General features: G+C 45.6%; 1 pseudogene across 1 annotated transcript in view; it reads right to left on the minus strand.

Moving 5' to 3' along the window:
- The window catches only part of LOC309524500 (twist-related protein 2 pseudogene), a 29,964-nt pseudogene continuing 8,807 nt past the window's right edge, over positions 1 to 21,157 (minus strand). Inside the window, exon 2 of the transcript XR_014224588.1 lies at positions 1 to 358. The product of XR_014224588.1 is annotated as a twist-related protein 2 pseudogene (transcript). The remainder of the gene's footprint in view (positions 359 to 21,157) is intronic.

The following is a 21,157-nucleotide window of genomic DNA, read 5'->3' on the forward strand; positions in this document are numbered from 1 at the left end:
TATTAAAATAAAACAATTATTCTTAAAACCTGCAAATTCAAAAATAAATTAGCTCTTCGAAAGAGTTCTAGATATACATTTTGAGATCAGCTTGTTACAAGCAAAAGCAGTCACTGCCTCGCTTATGTCTGCAGTTCTTCCCAGAGTAATGGTGGAAAGTTTGGATTCTCCATCCTAGATCTCAGCTGGGCTCTCTTCTCCCCAAGAGGATGGTGATCACGTTTGGTCTCGTTTTTGAGCTGGCGATGGAGAATCATACAGAGTATATGCCCTGAGTTTCTCTGGAGAAGAGTTCCTCTGTTGCTGCTCTTGGGTGAGGCAGAAGCGTGTTACCTGCTGGCCACCTTCCTGAATGGACCTGCAGAAACAAAACCCACAAAAAGAAATCAGTGGCAAACTCAAACTGACAACTTACAGGGGGTATTTGTATGGGAGAGGAACAAACAGCCTGGCCTACAGAAGGTCTGTATTTATACTGGATGCAACAAGTACTATCACCATGGCTCCCCCCTGCTAAGCAGAACGGATGAGGCCATCTGGGTGCCTGGGCGTTCATCTCTCAGCAAGTAGCTCATGGCATGGTAAACAAGTTTCTGGCCACTACCACAATGGGAGATGGCAGGATTGAATGCACTCAACCTGGCACATAGAAAACCAGGATGTCAAGAAGGGTAAGCTAGAACTCTTACCACAATGTGCTAGATTTCTCTGTGCACAGAGGCATTAAAAAATTTATTTGTGCCCTGGTTCATTTTTTTCAATGCCATTATTGTTGGGTGGTATGCTATATATTGCTTTGAAAGTCTTTTGGGCAGAGCTGTATTAAGAAATGCAATGTATAATAATAAAATTCCCTGTCTCCAGTCTGAAGTGATAACAATCAGCTGAATAGGTTAAACTATCAGCTGTTTGTTCAGGGTAGTCTCAGGAGGTTAGGCCCAAACCTTCAAGGATGTTGACATATGGAAGACACTGGCCTGGCCTGAAGGTCTTCCTCCTTTTTGCTTCTGTTGGAAACCCTTCATGTCTAAAAGCTGCACCTTCTGATTGGCTGGGCTGGCTCATATTTAGTGCCTCTCTTTTCCCCAGTCCTCTCCGGGGCCTGTTCTCCAAAGCAAATTAAATGCATAAAACCCCTTTGAGATGAGAGAGCTGATCCTTTTGAACTGCATTTCCTTATTATTTAAATGAAAGCAGCTGAAAACCATCATCCTTCCAGGGATCACAAACCAGATGAGGAATATATATATATATATATATATATATATGCAGGTTTTGGTGTCTTCGGGTGTCTTCCCGTGTAAGAGTCGGGGTGTCTGTGCGACGTTTCGACGAGGTCTCACTCGTCATCTTCAGGCTGGTGCTTTCGGTTTCCAGCCTGAAGATGACGAGTGAGACCTCGTCGAAACGTCGCACAGACACCCCGACTCTTACATGGGAAGACACCCGAAGACACCAAAACCTGCATTCCTGTACCCGTGAAAATCTGCGAAAGCATATATATATATATATATATATATATATATATATTGATCAGCAAGTCTTTGTAACTCTATCTTGCTTTAAAGATTTATCTGCTCCTAACTAGTGCTAAGTACCTACAGTCCAGCTCTTTATGTTACAGGAATACTCCACTCTCCAAGTTACATGTAGCACTAATGTATTGTGTAAAGCTATCATCAAAGGTCCCTACACACCACCACACTCCCACACCGGGTCTGGGGTGTCAGGGCTGCCACTTATGTTAAGTGAAAGAGGCAAAGCTCAGAAGTCGTCCTTGCTTGCCTCCTCTTGAGCTCCTCTTAGGAACCACCACCCTCATGGCCAGACCTATACCATTAGGCAAAGTGAGGGGGCAGGTGGGGAGCAGGGACACAGTGGGGAGAAGCGTGTTTCTCAAAATTGGGTCCCTGGCTATTGCTGGACTACAACTCCCATCAGCCCTGACCACTGGTCCTGCTAGCTAAGGGTGCTGAGGGTTGGAGTCCAGTAACAGCCAGGGACTCAAGTTTGAGAAACACAGGGATAGAGCACCCAATTTCCATGCAGAATGTCCCCAGGTCAATCCCTGGCATCTCCAGAGAGGGCTGGGGAAAGACAGACTGTCTGAAATGCTGCCCGTCAGTGCAGATAATACAGATGGACCAATGGTCTGAGGGATAGCTCAGTTGGTAAAGCATGAGGCTCTGAATCCCAGGGTTGTGTGTTCAAGCCCCACACTGGGCAATGATTCCTGCATTGCAGGGGGTTGGACTAGATGACCCTTGGGTCCCTTCCAATTCTACAATTCAATGATTCTAAGGCAGCCTCCCTGTGTTCCTAAGGTGCTTGAGGATAGAACTCTGTGTGCCCAGCCGTGACCTGCCCTTTCTTTGCCCTCTAAGCTGGTCTGCCGCCCTTGGCAGTGATGGAAGATGATGTCCCTCATCAGCTTTGAAGTAAGAGTCAACCTTTAGTTGACCTATAGCTAGACTATAGTTGGAGCAGGAAACACTAGCTTGTCCTTTACCTCACAAAATCTTGCTTGATCAATAGAACAGGGTTCACTCTTGAGCAGATGTGGGGAATTGACCCCCTACGATCAGGGGAGTTGGAGTCCAGCAACATCTGGAGGGCCCACGGCTCCCTGCACCTGCTCTCGTCACACATAGCCAGGCCAAGGGGTGGGGCGGTGGGTGGGGTTTTTTGCTGCCCTATCTAATGTAAAAATGTTGTGCACACATAGACCTCTTTGCCTGTGGTTCTTTTTGGCCAGTGGTGCCCAAAGTGGCTAATACAACAGACACAATGGAATACAACAAAGTGTGTTGAAAACAGCCATAAGAAGAAGAAGAAGAAGAGTTTGGATTTGATATCCCGCCTTTCATTCCCCTTCAGGAGTCTCAAAGCGGCTAACATTCTCCTTTCCCTTCCTCCCCCACAACAAACACTCTGTGAGGTGAGTGGGGCTGAGAGACTTCAGAGAAGTGTGACTGGCCCAAGGTCACCCAGCAGCTGCATGTGGAGGAGCGGAGACATGAACCCGGTTTCCCAGATTACGTGACTACCGCTCTTAACCACTACACTAAGAGACAGGTAAAACATCAGAGTAAAAGCATCCTGTTGCAATGTTTGTTTGTTTGCGTATTGCATGTTGGCTAATGGGCCAAAAGTAGAGGAAAGAGAGGATAAGACATTCTGAACCTTTTGGGAGTTGCATGGAGAAAGGATTTCAGCAGCTGTGCCTGCCAGGCCTGCCGGAGGGTCCTTCCACAGGGCACATCTTGCTGGCTGAAGGTAACTAACTAGAAGTGGGGCTAGCCAGATCTCTCTTGGCCCAGACTTGTGGAGCCTGGGATTGTAGCCACAGAGAAGGCCCCTGGCACCATAAATCATCAGCACCTTAAATTACTTGGACTAAATCATCAGCATAGCCACATCACATGAAATTACTTGGATTTTCTTTTCACACTTTCAATGCCTGCTCCTCCCCATTTCCCCCTCTTGTGTCCCTCCTGGAATGCAAGGAAGGAGGAGAAATGGACCAGCTGATGAGCTGCTAAGGCGGCCAACTTTCAAGCATGCCAGTTGGGGCTGAACTACACATGACAGCCTTGGCTGGGTCTGCAATCTGTAACTGACGCCCTAAAAGCACAGTTGAGTGTTTCTCCTGCCATTGGTGTGAAAGGCAACAATGCATTTTTAAATGTTCTTATACTGCCATTGTGCATCTTGTGAGTGGAAGTAACTGAAGCACAATACCATTTTTGCAGGGGTGCATGCATTTGGGAATGAGAACAGCTTCCTGCTCCCTTTCTCTTTCATTTATCGCCATGCGTATGGAACACTTCCAGAGGAACTGTTTGTGGAGCATTCATCCTGATTTGTTTGCAGGGATGTTGGACAAGGGAAGTTATTTCATGAACATTCATTCTGGTTTACTTGTTTGGGAAGGTTGGATGAAGTTGCGTCAAAGCAGCATTGCCTCACACTTGCCAGTGCATTTCTGTCCATCCATTTCCTTACCACAAAACTCCCATTTTAGTGGAAGTGGGTTTGCTGAGCAAGACCTCCCAATAAACTATAATTGTGCAACCTGAATTCGCTGGTATGTGATTGGATCCCATCTGAAAAGAGTGGCAGTGCCCCCCACCCGAATCTTTCTCTCTTTTTCGTCTTTTCCTCCCCCAACAAACTAACGTAGTAAAACCTTGTCAGTTTTCACCAGTTTCTCCACCTACACCTTTTCTGCTTTCTACTGAAACTGGCAAGTTTAGGGGAAACAATATGGATTTCCCTGATGCCAGTTTCCCTCAAAGTCTTCCTCTCTGCTTTCTTATGAAATTGATCAGGCTTTCCTCAGTCTTGTCAGTTTCACTGCAGAGCTCTATGTGTGTGAATGAAAGTGTTGGAGCAGGCAAGAAGGATACCTTTTGGGGTTGTTTCCAAGCTTAGATGCAGACATAGGAGCCAACTCTAGGGGCTGTGGGGCTTTGGCCCTCACAATGAAATATTTGAGGGGGCTGGGCCCCCACAAAGTTTATGGGCATTCCCATTGAAATCATGTGTGTGCACTGCATCATGTGATTGATTATGCAGGGCGGGGCTTACCTGGGCCCCCACAATATTTTATTCAAGTTGGCACCCCTGGATGCAGGACAGTGTGAGCCAAGTTCCTACCCAGGGAAAGGGAATGTGATGACACCTGAAGGCGGGAACAGCATAACTTCTGGAAGGGGCCATGCACATTATCTGATGGGGGTGGTGGTATTCCAAAGCACTTATAAATGCACTTGTGGCTTTTGGCTGAAGCTGCCTCTGTGGGCTTTTCCAAAACTACAAAGCAGTGGCTTTTTTCTCCCTGACAGCTGAATTCAGGCACACTTAAAAGTGTTCCTCTTTTTCTTCCTAGCATCTGGTTCCTGTGATGTACCAGAAACTTCTTTTGAAATTCCCGATTCAAACCCAGCTTTGGGCATCAGAGCTGCCGATGGCGTTTATGTTTAAAATCCATGTTGTGTATTGGATCACTACTTAAGTCACATGGCCTAGCCAGCATGGGCAATGGTCAGGGATGATGGGACTTGTGGTCCAGCAAAATCTGGAGGACCACAAGCTCCCCACCCCTGACCCAAGTCTTGCTGGCTAATATCTTCCCTTGCAGATATTTATTTGCCAAATTCATGCTCGCCTCCTTTGAAAGATGTGTGCACGCACACAACACACAGGCTTTGTGGACTGCCTGGAGCACCTATTCGCTTCTGGACACAATTTTTCACACAAAGGAGGAGGAGGAGGAGGTTTGGATTTGATATCCCGCTTTATCACTACCCAAAGGAGTCTCAAAGCTGCTAACAATCTCCTTTTTGTGGGATGTAAACACAGGAGCAGTCAATGACAACATTCCTAGAGTGTACATGTTAGAACATGGGGAGGGATGTCTGTCCAGCAAGCAGGTAAACTTCCTGGGGACGGACTTCCTCCACATGTGACCAGAGGTGGGTGTGGCCTCACCTGTGCAGGTAATGACAAAAGCACAGGGCAGGCAGCCATCTCTCTCTCTCTGCCATTTTCCTTCAATGAGGAAGCATCAAAAGATGCTCTCTTGGCTCCCAGCCAAGAGAGAAGATAAGGTCTATCTTACAACAAGATAGATTCTAAGTGTATGTAACCTTTTTAAGCCTGTCTACCTTCTGGGATCATGTTGTGAACAGAACGTGAGTAAACTCTTTTATACTTTTATAAAGACTGTGTTGTGTCTTGTATTTTAAGAGGGAACAAAGGGGAAATTACCAGAGTAATTATTATAGAGGTTCTAGCGAACCTGTGCACACGTTACCGTTGCGAACTAAAAGGGGAATGTCTATAAATTCTGCTGATATTTTGGGAACTTGTTAGCACAAGTTGGATAAGGATATAATTAGTCAATATATCCTCTCCTGCACCCCAGAACATTCCCACACTTTTCCCTTCCTCCCCCACAACAAACACTCTGTGAGGTTTGTGAGGCTAAGAGACTTCAGAGAAGTGTGACTAGTCCAAGGTCACCCAACAGCTGCATGTGGAGGAGTGGGGAAGTGAACCTGGTTCACCAGATTACAAGTCCAACGCTCTTAACCACTACACCACACTGGCTTTCATGGCTTCAGTCAGGTCTACCTTAGGGAGCATCTTCTCTAGACTGAATCCTCTTGCCATCACCTACTGTAGACATTGGGGATGCCTCCAAAGTTTGGAGTTTCGGAGGTTGGTTTTAAAGTTCCCTCAAGTTTTGGGGAGGTGTGTTGAGCAAGACATGTGGGAATTGGACAGGAGTGGGCTGATGGTCCCAGAAGTGGTTGCTGGAAGACTGCCTTATTTTCTGGCAAAACTACCAAGTATCTCCTTTGTTTGGGAAATTACAGGTAAACAGCCCTCACTAACTGACTTGCTGGGAAGTACTTGGAGACTCATCTGGAAGGGGGGAGCCAGCTTGGCAAAGGGTAGTTCTTTCTCCTCCCTCCATTCCCCTCCCCACTTCTTTGCTAAGGATGATTTGCTTTCAGGGTCTGTCTCCGAAGACAGAAGGCAGTGAGGCAAAGAAAGGCACAGATGCAGAGAGCTGGCTGGGTAGCAGTGAGGTGACAGAGTGGGGTGACAGTCAGTCACACCAACTGGGGCAGAAGCTGAGGGCAGGCAAGACATGGTTTTCTGCTGGCATAGGGATTGGCACCTGATTCCCCAGCACCGCTGCCACCACTTCTAGGGCTTTCCACAGGCTACATCCTGTGGGAATCCTGCACCAGCCGTACTTCTGCCTGCCCACACTTTCAGCCAGCAGAATGGGCAGTTCTCTGCTGGTCTCACTCCTTGGGTGGAGGCTGAAGGAGCCTGGGTGGAAGGTGAGCCAGGGTGGTTTAGCAGCTAAGAGTAGAACCTGGGGAGCCAGGGTTTGAAACCCCATTTGGCCATGAAGCCAAATTGCCTCTCAGCCTAGCCTAGCTCACAGGCTGGTTATGGTGATAAAAGGAGGAGGGGGAGAACCACGTACGCCACCTGGAGCCCCTTGGAGGAAAAAGTGGGATACCTTTTCAATGCAATAAAGAAAGAAAATAAATAAGGAGGCCTCTGCCCCAGCATGGTGGACGAGGAGCTTGGGCTGCGGTTTAAGGGGACTAGCTGGTGTGAGAAAAGCAGGCTTGGGCTGCCTGCAACATTTTGAAATGTGCTTCTCCCCACACTCAGCCTGCATGCGTGGAATTCTACGCAGCGCTAAGTGGAATGTTTATGGGGGGAACAAGGTCTGCCCATGCAGTGAGACTCCCCTCCATATACCCCAAGCCTGTTCTAGGGACTCCCCTAAGGTGGGTCTGATGGTTAACCAGAAGGTTGGTGGTTCAAGCCCACACAGGAATAGCTGTGGGCAGGAGGTTGGACTAGATGACCCTATGAGTCCCTTCCAACTTATAATTCTGAGATTCCATGATTCAGATCCTGTTTAGGGGACGTTTGGGAGGTGGAGAAGGGGGAAAGCCCCATTGCACAAGCGGACCTCATTCTGTTGAACCCTGCACCGTATTTGTAAATAAGTGCAACATTACAAAGTGCCAATTACAAAGTGGCAGCATCATATGTGGAGCGCATCTCCTTTAGCCTTTAGAAGATCTAAAATTGCAGGCAGAGGAGATCCACATGTGTTCGTTCTCTCTTCTCCCCCCTCCCTCCCTCCCTCCTACACCACATCTCCCAGTTCCAAAATGTCAAGCTGCTCTTGTTTGGAAGAGTGCCCTTAAAAGCTTGTAGGGTGGTCATCCAAATCCTAAAATACTGCATTCAACTGGGATGTGTATGTTCCTACTCCTAGTTACAGATAGCTGACAGTTTCTTCAACTCTCGGGGTTGGGAACTGTGATAGGAGAGGTATCACGGTGATAATTGTGAACACACATCCCAACCTGTTTTTGATGGCTCCTGTAATATGCCAATAGGCAGAGGAGGCACCGGTCTATGGGCCCCATGCCGTCGAGGGGCCCCGCAACAACAGATCAAAATAATATTGATTTGATATCGAAATTGGTTTACTAAAATTGTTGGTTGGTAAACTCCAGAACATATTAGGAGATAATTTGTGAGGCCCCCCCCCTGAGATTTTGAGTGCCTAGCAGGTTTAATCCAGCACTGCTTGTCAGCGTTGCTTAATTCCCTGGGCCAAGTGGGGCAGAGCCTGGCTTGCTCTTGCATTTTCAAACCAACTCAGCATTTAGATTCAGAAACAAAGTTTAAAATACAGGTTGTAAGAAAGAAGAAAGCAACAAGATCACTAACTAAGAAGGGAAAGGAAGTTGAGGAGAAGTTTGGTTCTCCATAGTCATAGGGAATATTTCAGTTTCTGTCTGTCTGATGTGGTCAGAAGCTCTTGCTGTACTTGCAGCAACTTGAGATGCAGTTAGTTGAGTAAAGCTTTTCACACCGTGAGATAAGCATTTGTCTCTGCTAGTGTCTCTTAGAGACACTGTTACAGTGACCTTTTTGAAATGGCAATCCTGCTGCTCATCGCACCAGTGCTCACTGTGGGTGGGCGGTGTCCCATCAGAGCAGTGAACTTGCGCAAGGTTGCTGCTCCCACATTAAGCTGCTTGCGTAAGTAATCCATTCATGTCAGCAGGGGCTTTTGAGCAAGCGGGATGCGGGCAGATCATTGGGATGGATTCACTGCTTAAATGTTTTGCAGAGTTTTCTCAAATCTCTTTGAGCTGAGACATGGGATGAAATAAATGAGTGTGCACACCACATGATGCCTCTAGTCGTGGGACGCTTGCACGTCCCTGAATCTAAGACTGTTGAAATTAGGAAGCAGTTGGGCAGAAATCCTTCTTTTGTTGTTTCCCCAGCTAACTATGTTGTGCTAGCAGGTGTTTAAAAGTTGGCACAGAAGGTGCCCTCTGGATCTCAGTTGGCAGGGGATTCCATAGCACTGGGCCAATGACGCCAAAGGCTCAGTTTCTTGTTGCTCTCAAGTGAGCGCCACCAACTCAGGGAATGGCCAATGATCCTCCTCAAGATGATCTTAGTAATCAAGCTGGGGTTCAGGGTTCAAGTGATCCCTAAGGTACACTGGACCTAAGTCGTTTGGGGGCATTGTAAATTAAAACAAGTAGCTTGAACCTGGCTTGATAGTAAAGGGACAGCGAGTGCACTTGCCACTTGTTTCAGAATGAAAGGAAACCAAACCAAAAGAGTCCAGTGCAGTTAAAATTTCAAAAAAAGCAAAAAAAAAACCACACCTAAAAAATGCCACTAGCCCCAAAACACTGGATCAAATCACATACAAATTCAAGGACAATTATAGTTGATTGGAGCTGTTGCACAACAAACCAATTTTGTTGTGGAAATGCACAGGATCACACTTGCTTTGCTATAAAAGCCACCTAACTTCCTTGCAAAGAAATTCAAAGGAATGCTCATTAAAGAACCAAAAGCTCAATAAATGGGTTTTCTGAAAGCACCTGCTGTAAGCAGCCGATTCTGAGTCAGCAGAACCTGTTTGCATTGTCTGTCTACTTTGCTGGGTTTTAATTTTTTTCTGATTGTTGTTGTTTTAGTTAGTGAGATCCCGCTATTATATCCTGCTCTTATGTATTTTATTTTATTTTTGGACTTTTACTATCTTGTTTTGTTGAAATCTTTTGCATTTCATATTTTAGCATTTTATGATTGTTTGCCACCTTAGGTTAAAATGCAATATGTGTGTGGGGGGGGGGGAGAATTAAAAGCATGTTTCCCCACCACCACCCTCAGATCTTTTGAATAATTGTTTTGGGGTGGGGGATAAGACCCGTTAAGAGTTTTCTTAATGGGAGGCACATTTTCCCCCATCTTCCTCCATTACAAATGATATATTGATTGATTGATTTCAATACACTTTTTTGTTCTGTTCAACTTGTATGGAGTGAGGGAAGATCTGCAGTTAACAAAGCTGGGGGGGGGGGCACAAAAGGTTGGATGGAAGTTTTCGGGGCGGGGGTGTTGATGCTGTGGTTTTCCTTTTGGCCTGGGAGCTCTGCAATGCTGGTGCCCTGGACCAGACCACCTCAGAGATGAAAAATCTGGACAGAGCCTTTGTCCTTGATGGGCAGTTCTTGGAAAGAGGAACAAATGTGCCCCTCTGACATTAAGGCCCGGGGGGGGGGGCGGATCCAGGGGGAAATGCTTTTCCGGGGGGGGGGGGGATTGGCAGAGGGAAAAATAAAAATAAGTTCAATAGTAATGACCCTTCTGCAAATACCAACCTTCAGGGAGGGGGTTGTTGGGGTGGTAGCATGGGGGTTTACACACCCACGCCATTTGCCAAGAGCCCGATCACTCGCTTCCCGTGAATGCCATTAAACAAGAAAACAATGTAGACAAGTGAAAATCAATCATGCCTTGGAACACATGGAATAGTTTGGCCTTATGTGTAGCAATAACTCACACCTTCCTGCATTCAAAAGCGAAATGCTTGGGATGAGAGAACGATGCACCAGCCAAGATTTTCTGAAAAGCTCATCCTGGAAACCCCTCTCCCTTTTAATCTCTTTGCAAGATTTAAGAAGGCCAAAGTCGCCTCCCCCCACAAAGAAACCCAAGCCAGCATTTACTGAGATGGATGGACCCTCTTTGAAAACAGGCTTGGCTTTTCCTCTCTCAGTCGGCCTCATCACACTCTTTCTCCGTCAGCCCTGACATGTTTGGGGGCTTTTGGAGATGAGTCCCAAGAGGGACAGGGCTGCAGTGCAGCTCTCCATCCTTTGCTGGTACGGTGGTCCCTTAAAGCCCCAGCCCAAAATGCCCCTACGGTCGCTGTCTTCCAGTGCCACAGCTCTGATTCAAATCTCTCTGCACCCTCAAAGGTCATGTAGACCATGTCTGCTTTTCATAAGAATAAAATCAGATGGGTATTCTTTTCACTCCACCATAATGCAGTTCTTGAACAAGCGATTCTAACAGTGCAATTTTAGGTATGGATTCTTGGGACTCTCTAGTTCTTTAAAAAAATAAAATCTAGTCGTGGCTCTGAAGGTTGAGCAATGAATGAGGAAGTTCTTGGTTTAAATTGTCTCTTCCATAAACTTACTGGGTTCTCCTAAGCAGTTCATTTATTTTTATTTTTTATAATAATTTTTTCCAAATATTTTCCACCATAACATCAATCTTATAAATAAATAAAAACATTTGGCTATATAAGCCTAGAACTTCCCTGCTCCTCGACTAATGGTTTTCCAACTTAATCTCTAATATGCATTTTATTCTTATTAATATTACTATTAGATCCTAATCTTAAATAAACAATTTGTAAATTACATTTAGTAATAAATGATAATTTAAGCCTACAAAGCTTCTTGTAACCCTATTAGCGATGTCAGTTGTTTACAGTCGTCTTTCAAATACAACATAATTTTGTTCCAGTCTATCAAGAAATTCTGGTCCTGAATTTTCCCAGTCATTTTCGCCAATTCGGCAGAGTCCATTAATTTCATCTGCCACTCTTCTTTCAATGGTATCTCTTCCTGTTTCCATCATTGGGCTAATAATGTTCTCGCTGCAGTTGCAGCATCTAAGAATAATGCTTGATTCTGCCTGTCTGCTTCTCTACCTACAATTCCTAAGAGGAAGGCTTCTGGTTCTCCTTAGCAGTTTAAGGATGATCGTTCTGGTCAACCTCACATGGCTGTTAGTAAGCATCTAGTGCATCTGTGCAGTGGCAGACCTGCATTTTGGGGGGCCCTGGAACTTGAATTGCCATGGGGGCCCCTTAGCAACCAACAAGGTTCTCTTCCTCAATGGGGTTGTTGCACGACAGACCACCACACTTTTACAACATCTGTGCTCCTGACTCTCAAACTCTGGGATTGTTGAAATATATACAACAACAAAAATCAATTTGAGCCATACTACTTCATGTGAATGAAGGTCGTTTATGGGGCTCCTCCAGTCAGAGGCATAGCATGGGCAAGTCTGGGGCACCATCACCCCAGGTGCAGGGGTTTTTTGGGAGGGGGTATTCCTCACGATATCATCCAGCTGGAGAGTGGGCGAGAAGGACGCAACAGGCACGCGCCCTGCCAGCCCGCACTGTTTTTGCCAGTCTTGCAAAGTGGTGCTGGGCTTGTAGGGCGCCGTGTGTGCACTCCTCAAAGCAGGGTGGCACTGGCTGGGCAGGCAGTGCAGTGCAGTGCGGCCCCACTTAGCTCCAGTGGGTGGGGATCGTTCCAGCAGTGTGCTCTCCCCCCACAACACAGTTCCCGCACCTGGCACACACGTGCCTGCCCTGGGTGCCAGCAAAGAATGCTCTGCCACTGCCTCTAGGATCGGGGCCCTGAAGCTTTAAGCTTCATTTGTTTCATAGGAGATCTTCATAGGAGATCTGTGAAGTGCTCTGAGCACTTTGAAGCCCAGCGGCAGTGCTAAATACGATGAGCTGGAGTGGAACAGACGGTCAAGTAAAACGTGCCATATTGAGCTGACATTGTATGACCAACAGCCGTTCCCTCTTCTCTCCCCCCCCCCAGTAGCCCTGGGAACTGTAGCTCAGAGGGTGTTTGGGATTAGCACAGCACCCTAATGAAACCACAACTCCCAGGATACCTTGGGGCGCAGGGAAGAAACCTTAGTAGCTAAACTGGTATAAAAAGTAGCAGTGTGGACGTGCTACAATCTGGGCTAGGAGATGCTCGCTGTCTGCCAAGCTCCCTATTCTCCACCCCACCCTGCCACCACCTGCTTTCGCAAAATCTTTCCAGCAGAGCTGTGCTTCTCTGCCTATTGCCCAGAGACTATCCCACCCTTAAACTGATCATCTAATCCATTGGTCCTTTTTTCTCTGGGCTACTCTCTACTCTTTTAGAATAATAAAAAAATAGTTGGTGCCGCACTGAATTTTTTATTGTTAACAAAAACAAACAGCCAGCAGTGCATGATTTATAGCACAGAACCCAACTACTTTATAATATGATCACAGGACAACCAGAAAGTATAAAACAATGCAGCTACAGAGGAACATGAATCATTCCCAAAATATAATTATAAACAAGCCTCTTGCAATAAGTATGTATACAAACTCAGTGAGAGGCGTGAGCTTGTTTTTGCTGGATAATCTCATTTACATTGGGTCTCACTTGAGACAAGCAAACTCTCCTCTCCTCAACAGAAAGAGAAAGAAGCCTTTCTCTTTCCCAGTCTTTCATATTTGTCCAAGTTGAACATCCCTGTTCACAACAATATGGAGAACTGTAGAAGAATAGCCAGTGCTCTTGCTCTCATTTTGAAAAAGTATCTATCCATATTCTGCAAATTAAAAAATATTTTGATAACTATACTACACTACACTGAAATATTTAAATGTTTCTTTGATTGTCCTTGGATGTTCCCACCACACTGGTCATCCTCTCCTGCCACATCCTTGGAGAACCACTGATCTAATCTCCCAGTTCACTAGATATCTGTGCAGCGAATGCTGACCTGAGTGGGGAAGCTTCTGGCCCTCCAGAAGTTGCTAGACAATGGCTCCCAGCATCACCCTCTAATAAGCCTTGGTCTTTCTGACTGGGGCTGATGGGAGGTGGAGTCCTGCAACATCTGAAGAGCAAGATGTTCCCCATTCCTGATGTAGGTGGACCATAAGCACACTGGGCACAGACTTCACATGTTCCATGCACTGCACCGACCCTTGCCGCAGGCTTGCCACATCATTGCCCTTTAATATGTTGATTTAAAAAGAGAGAAAAGGCAGCTGTGGCTCCTTCCTGCCTGTTCCTTCCGTGGCCCTTTTGCTTGCCGCTTCTTGCCTGCCATGAAGGGTGGGGGGCAGGTGCCTGAGGGAGGGATATGCTGGGTACACAGGCCATGGGAATGTATCCTAGTTGTGTTTTGCTGCTTGCGTCTGGCTAGCTGCATCTGGAGGCAAGGAGACTTGCTGTGTCACCCAGGCCACATCCCTCCAGAATTAGCAGGCTAGGGCTGCTTGTATCTTAAGTCTAAACTTGCACAATGCATAGGAGGAGAGAGAGAGAGAGAGAGAGAGAGAGAGAGAGAGAGAGAGAGAGAGAGATTAGTATAGAATCCAGCATCCCCCTGTGGCTTGCCTGCCTAAAGATAAGTGATATGTGAATCAGGCCAGATTCTGGTCCCACTGTAAAGACTTGAAGTGAGCTATACAGTGGTACCTTGGGTTACAAACTTAATTCATTCCGGAGGTCCGTTCTAAACCTGAAACTGTTCTTAACCCAGGGAGCGCTTTTGCTAATGGGGTCTCCCGCTGCTGCCGTGCTGCCAGCACACAATTTCCGTTCTCATCCTGGGGCAAAGTTCTTAACCCAAGGACAGATCCTGAAGCTGAGGCTCCAAACTTTGGCCCCCTCATGAGAAGAGAAGGCTCCCTGGAAAAGACCCTGATGTTGGGAAAGATGGAGGGCGCAAGGTGAAGGGGACGACAGAGGACGAGATGGTGGGACAGTGTTCTCGAAGCTACCAGCATGAGTTTGACCAAACTGCGGAAGGCAGTGGAAGACAGGAGTGCCTGGCGTGCTCTGCTCCAGGGGGTCACGAAGAGGTGGACACGACTAAACAACAACAACAACACTACATCTGGGTTAGCTGAGTTTGTAACCCAAGGTACCACTGTAGTTTGCTGGAACATTATCTGTGAAACTTGTTTTGAATGCCTGGGGACAACCTGGGAATTTATTAAGCATAATGACAAAACTTTCTTCCGCCTGTGCCCCTGGTGCCTTTCTTCCATTAACTGCAGCCTGCCCCACAGACATAGGAAGCTGCCTTGTATCACATCAGACCCATTGGTCCATTTAGTTCAGCGCTGTCCACACAGACTGGCAGGGGCTTTCCAGGGTTCCAGCCGAGGGATGACTGGAATTTCACTTCAGAAGAAATGGGTTTTTGCCTTCAATCAAATGCGAACCCTGGAAAGGAGCCAGTGGTCACTTCCAGACAAAGCGAACGTTGAGTAATCTCTCCAATTTGTTTTCACGGAATTTGTGCAGACGTTATACAACATCCCTGCCGAGTGGTTTTTATCTTACCACACAAAGTCCTACTTATTTCTTTACTGGAAATGGATCCGTTATGCAATAGTACTGTTTAGCCATTGTTATTTATTGCAACGTAGCCTTTTTCTTTTATGGTGAGTTATGAAGATGCATTCTTATTGCGCAAAGGGCATTATCGGCATCTACTTGAATATATGTGTGATCCTGGCAGAAAGTGCTAAATTCCACAAGCACCCACTATCCTAGGTTTAACAACAACAACAGCAACAACAACACAACCCACTGAGAACCAAACCCAGATCCGAGAGGCTTTGGCTTCATCACATAGGGACAAGCCTAGACTTCTCTAGGGTCTGAGATATAGCAGCCCCCTCCCCGGTGCTCCGTCATGATTTCTGAGCACCCTCTCATATACATGCTAATTCCTTCTGGGAACATAAATGGGGCATTGGCAGTTTCTGCCCTTTATTTTCATGGAATTCTTGCTTTTAAAAATATTTTTGGTAGCTTTGGGTGGCATGGGTGATATTAAGGATTGACAAATACGTCAGTTTTGTTTTGCCTCAATTTCTCATCTTTGCAACCTTAAATTCAGCTTTCCACATTCCGGCAGCCATTCAGTTTTTAAAAAACAAAACAAAAAAACATGAAAAAAGTGTCAGCATCTTTGTGTGAAGTTCACCTAATATTATTGCAAGCAATTTCACCTAATGCAATGCATTTTTTGTGTGGTGATTTCACAAATGTATGCATTTATGCACATTTCCCCTGAATATATGAACTTTGTACCCATTATTAGGTTGGGGAACTGCATTGCAAAATTCAGAAAAGTGCAAATTTCTTGTGTTTGGGTTCAAGGAGTGTGAATTAGGTAATCTCTTATTAAAATGCAAACAATATAGAACTTCTCCCACATCCTAGTGGTATTAATATCTCATGGAATGCCTTACGCCATGTGCTTCTGTCCAGTCACTGTGTTTGTCAGGAGAAACCTTTTGAGCAGAGCCCTGTGCTCTTGATGTCCACTCCAAGATAATCGGGAGCAAGGTGTTGCACCACCTGCCTTATGAAACACCTTTCCTACTTATATTAGGCAAGCACCAGCCGTGTTAAGCTCCAGACTCTTGCTTTGGTATTTTTCTTTTCAGAGGCTTTCCCTGAAATGTGACCTCAGAGCTATGTACTGTGATTCATTTTATTCTGAATTTCATGATAGGTGTTATGCAGCTAAATTTTGCTCAGGGTAGATCTACTGGAATTAAATGACCTTAAGTTGGTTATGCTCATCAATTTCAAGGGGGTCTACTCTAAGTGACACTTGGTTGAATAGCACCCATTGTTGATAAGGTATGTCGTATTCTCTTATTCAGAATCACTTTGGTAATTTGGTAATTTGGTAAACTTGGGTAATAAAGTATGGGAACAGTGAGCATGTTTTTGTGCATGTGCTGGGAGCATACAGGAGGTCGGGAGAGAGTGTTGCAGGAAAACATTTAAGTCAAAATGATGTCTGCCAGCCACAAACTGATATGTGCTTCCTTCATGCTTCAATGAAGCAGTGGCACCATATGTGATCATGAAGGTTGGGAACTGACTTCCACCTAATCTGGACCACCTACTATTTGCTTCCCTTCAGAAAGCAGGCTAAAAGTGAGGATGGAACTGGCCTTTGGGGATGCATGCTGTAAAAGGGCATGCATCTTCTGAGACACTTTCCACACACACATTCCCAATTTCCTTGGGATTGTAGTCCAGTTCTCAGTTTGAGGTTAAGATCCTGTGCACACTTTATTGGCATTAAGCTCCATTGAACACAATGGGACTTAACTTCTGAGTGAGCATGCGTACAATTGATTGCACCATAAATAACTAAAGGAGAAGGAAAATCACCCTGTTGGTACACTAGAGCCTATTTGAGGGCAGTTTCTCCAGATTCCACCCCTTGATGATACAACATACGTCCAGTGAATCCCACCCCCTATAGACCCCAACTTGTATTTGTAAGGTTTGTGCATTTCGGTTTTGGTTTTAAATCCAGTAGCAACAAATACCATGGTTAATCGAATTAGTATCCATCACAGCTGTTCATTTCAAATCTGTTCTAGGAAAGAACCATCATTTGTTGGAAGAGGACCAGCTTTGCCACTTCAGTCCCTGCCATCTCCACGTAGGGCTGGGGGGAAAAACCTCACCTGAGACTCTACCACAGGGTGGTGAACCCACAGTCTGCATCTGGCCCAGGTATATATAAAGGCTGCAAAGCTACTTCTGGTGGCCTAGCAGCCCTTTCCCAAAATCAGGCACCTCCTTCTCTTCCCCCCAATGTTTTGCAAAGGTGCACCATCTCCCTCTGGCATGGGACCCTTGCTAGAAGATCTTAACACACATGAAACAGGAAGGAGCATTCCATCCTCTTTCCTGTGTGCAAAAATCTTCTAGCAGCAGTGATGACCCGGTTGCAGTGCTAAGCTAGGAGGAGAGGTTCCTCTCCTAGCCCAGCCCAGCGCAGTGATGAGGAGGACAGATGAGGTCTCTTGCTCTGTAGGGACTATTTTCTGAAGATCAAGAGACAGCGTTTCTACTCCTCCCTTGATATTCAGGGAACAGTGAGAGCTGCTAGAGGCAGTACTGAGCTAGATGTCAGGGTTTGGCCTAAAGGTACGTGAGGCAGACACCTGGCGGCAGCTAGGCAGGTCTGGGTCTGTTTAGTGACCACCTGGGAGTCCAATGCAGGACACACTGAGTTCCATGATGAAAAGAGGCTGGGATATAAATGCAGTAAATTTAAATAGATGGGCCAGTGGTCTGACTCAGTATAAAGTAGCTTTCGATGTTCTGCATTGCAGGACTTCTCTAATCTTGTTCTGAAACATTCTTCCATTGGTAACTTGATGGAACGCAAGACTTGCTACATTTTGGAGGTGGCAGGGAAATGCTTTGCTTGCTCTTTCATTTTAATAGTGAGCATGGATGGGTTAGATGGCTCTGAATTTAGCTCACCGTGTATTGGTTTTGCCATTTTTGTTGCAATACAGCTTCATCTTTTGTTTTTTTAAAACTGAAGTCATTTTGCTCCTTGTGCGTTCACTGCCATGAGTTGTTTGATTGGCAGGTTTAAAAATGGCAACAGTCCAGAGGAAAATAAATTAAGTGGGAAAATAAATAAGCCAAATGCCACTTAAACCAAAGGACCCAGGTGATTAAATGGGAACCAGGTGGCAGGTGGTTCCACCAACATTCCTCCTGAAAACATCTGAAACTCAAAGGTAGTGTAGGGAATCCAGGGTGAGCCCAGGACCACAAGAAGCTGCCTTCTCCAAAGTCATACCGTTGGCCCATCTAGCTCAGTACTGTCTACACTAACTGGCAGCAGCTCTCCGCATTTTGGATTGAGGTTTCTCCCAGCCGTACCAGGAGATGCCAGAAACTGAACATGGGACCTTTTGTGTGCAAAGCAGATGCTCCGTCTTTGAGCCACGGCTCTTCTTCTGCATGTGGCACAGCGAAGGAGCCACAGGACAAGTAGAGAAGGGGACACTGGGCATGCACTAATTCGGCAGTGCAGACAAGAAGCCCTAAAGCACGATCTTCGCAAGTCCCATTGAAGTGAATGGGTGCTTCAGTTGGGGAACCTCTGGCATAACTACAGCTACTAATACAGAAGTCTCCCACAGGTTGTGCAGCTCCAGCCTTTCTAACAGAATTTCAAGAGCAGAAAGAACCTATTTGCAGCATCCGGGAGCACAAAGCGCTCCAAGATTTCCTTGCCTAAAGTCTGATTAGGGGACTTCTCTTTATTTCCCCCTGTGCTTTGGATTTGTGAGAGTTGTTTGCACTGCAGAAAGGAAAAAGAGGAAATGTGTCGGGTGGTAATGCCTCTGATGTCTGCCCCAATCAGATGCTGCTTGCTCGGGTAGCAATAGAGATGGATCTGAGCAGGACTGAGGATTGTTCCTTATGCACTCACAGCCCAGCCAATGTTAGCTGCTACTTAAGCCCCATTGATTCTAATGGAAGGACTGAGCACATGGATCATGGGACTTACAGGCTACAAAAATCCAGTACGTGCTGTATATATTTGGAACTTACTGTAAGCACTTTGCGCTGGCTTGCAAGGTGCCCATGATCATTGTCAAGGTACGAAGTGAGAACCAACCTAGAGAAAATGGAAACCTCCATAGGCCATCAGTCTCGGGCTTGCATCAGTTCTTGCTGGGGGGAAAGAGCAACTAACTGTAGCCCAGCTGAGGGGTGTTGTCCTCCTGACTGAATGACCCCGGAGCTAATGTTACCCAGACTCATCCTGAAGGTTGAGGGGCCAAGGGGAAAGACTCTCAGGTTGGTTAGATCCCCCCCCCCCGTGCTTTATCTCTCCTTCCTCCGGCAGCAGACAATATTTTTCCAACATATGGCAGAAAACAAAAACTGAATTCACTGTTGTATAATAAAAGGGGGCTGAGCCGAAGGGGGGGGCATCATGAGAGGTTATTGCCCTGTGGGAGAGAGTAGCCACAGGGTCAGAGATCAGGCTAGGTCTGATATACTTTCCTCTTTCCGGGTGATACTCTGCCTGCAGCAATCTCAAAGAGCAATCACCGTTTTCTTCGGCATTAATTGCCCTGTTTTGTTTTCATCCCATCCCAGGGGCTTAAGCCATGGATGGGACATGCTAACCAAGAAGATTGTTCCAGCATGTGCAGAGCTGATCCTGGAGTGTGCGCTTTTGAATGTAAGTTAAGAATGAAGGTAGGTTTTGGCATTTCCAGGGTTTCACCTACATGTTTCTGAAATTACTTTGCGGGGTGTTGGCAGGGCGATGCATCAGATTTGTTCCATTGACCCCATTAGGAGGACAGGGCAAGCTACTTAATTCAATCATTTCTCATTATTTTGAAGAATTGATGCCATTTCCTGTTTTTACAAGTATTGATTTTGATATATATTTTTGCTTGCTAGTTTTCAATTTGAAATCAAATGTTCCCATTTTTATAAAGGTGTTGGTCAGCTGCTTTGGGGAGCAGCTGGTCCAGAAAAGCAGGCTATATACTGAAGAAGTCAACAGAATGATGATCGGAGGTGGCAATTTAAAATGTCAAGCAGCATTCTGCAGAAACCTCTCCTCACTGGGGGGAAAGAAGCCCATACCTGCAAAATTGCAATATTGACTGTGGAGTTTGTAGCACAATTCTGTGCAGCTTCACTTGGAAGTAAGTCCCAATGAATTCCATGGGACTTAACTAACCATCTAAATGTGTGCAAGATTGCAGCCTTCATTTTTGAAAGCTTCCATCCTGGTTGAAAATAAAAGAGGAATTTAGGCAAAATGAAACACGTATAGAAAAAAAGTTAGGAGAGATGCAAGAATCGTTTGATAAAAAGATTGAAGTTGTTACAGGGGAACTCTCAAATAAGATAAAAGACCTCACAGTTAGAACAAAGTCTCTAGAAGAAATAAACAAAAAAATGCAGAAAGATTTGAGAGACCAGAGAAAAGAAGCTGAAAAAGCTAAAGAAAACTTTGGAGAACTGAGTAAAACCCAAGATCAGGTCTTAGATAATTTAGCCTTGATGGAGATGAAACAAAAACAGCTAAATTTAAAATTTAGAGGGATAGGGGAAGAAAGAGAGGAAGATATAAAAGGGAAAATTGCTAAAGAACTTGCGGCATGGCTCGTACTGAAAGAAGAAGAGGTTGCACAAACAATAGAAAATGCTTTCAGAATAAAAATAAAACCCAAACAAAACAGACTGAAAAAAGCCCCAGGTGACTGCTTAGTGATTTTTAAATCGATAGAAATGAGAAATATGATCTTGAGAGAAAGTTACCAGAAAAAATTGGTAATTGATGGGAAACCAATTATCATTTTGAAAGAAATACCGATTAGACTCCTCCGAAAAAGGGAGGGTTATAAACAAATAGTTGGTATCCTAAGGAAAAATGGTATACAACACAGGTGGGAATTCCCAGAAGGGATTTCCTTTTTTTATAAAGGGAAAAGGTTTAAGATAACAGAAAATCAGGAAATCAGTAAATTCCTACGTAGATATGAAAAAGATCTCGGGGGGGGGTAGGGGAAAGATATGGAGAGAAGGAAGGAGAGAGAGAGGAAAGAGGAGGAGTGAGTTTGAAGGAGAGACTAGAGAGGGAAGGAGGAGCA

Source organism: Podarcis vaucheri (assembly GCF_965113315.1).
Source record: "Podarcis vaucheri genome assembly, chromosome: 2".
Lineage (NCBI taxonomy): Eukaryota > Metazoa > Chordata > Lepidosauria > Squamata > Lacertidae > Podarcis > Podarcis vaucheri.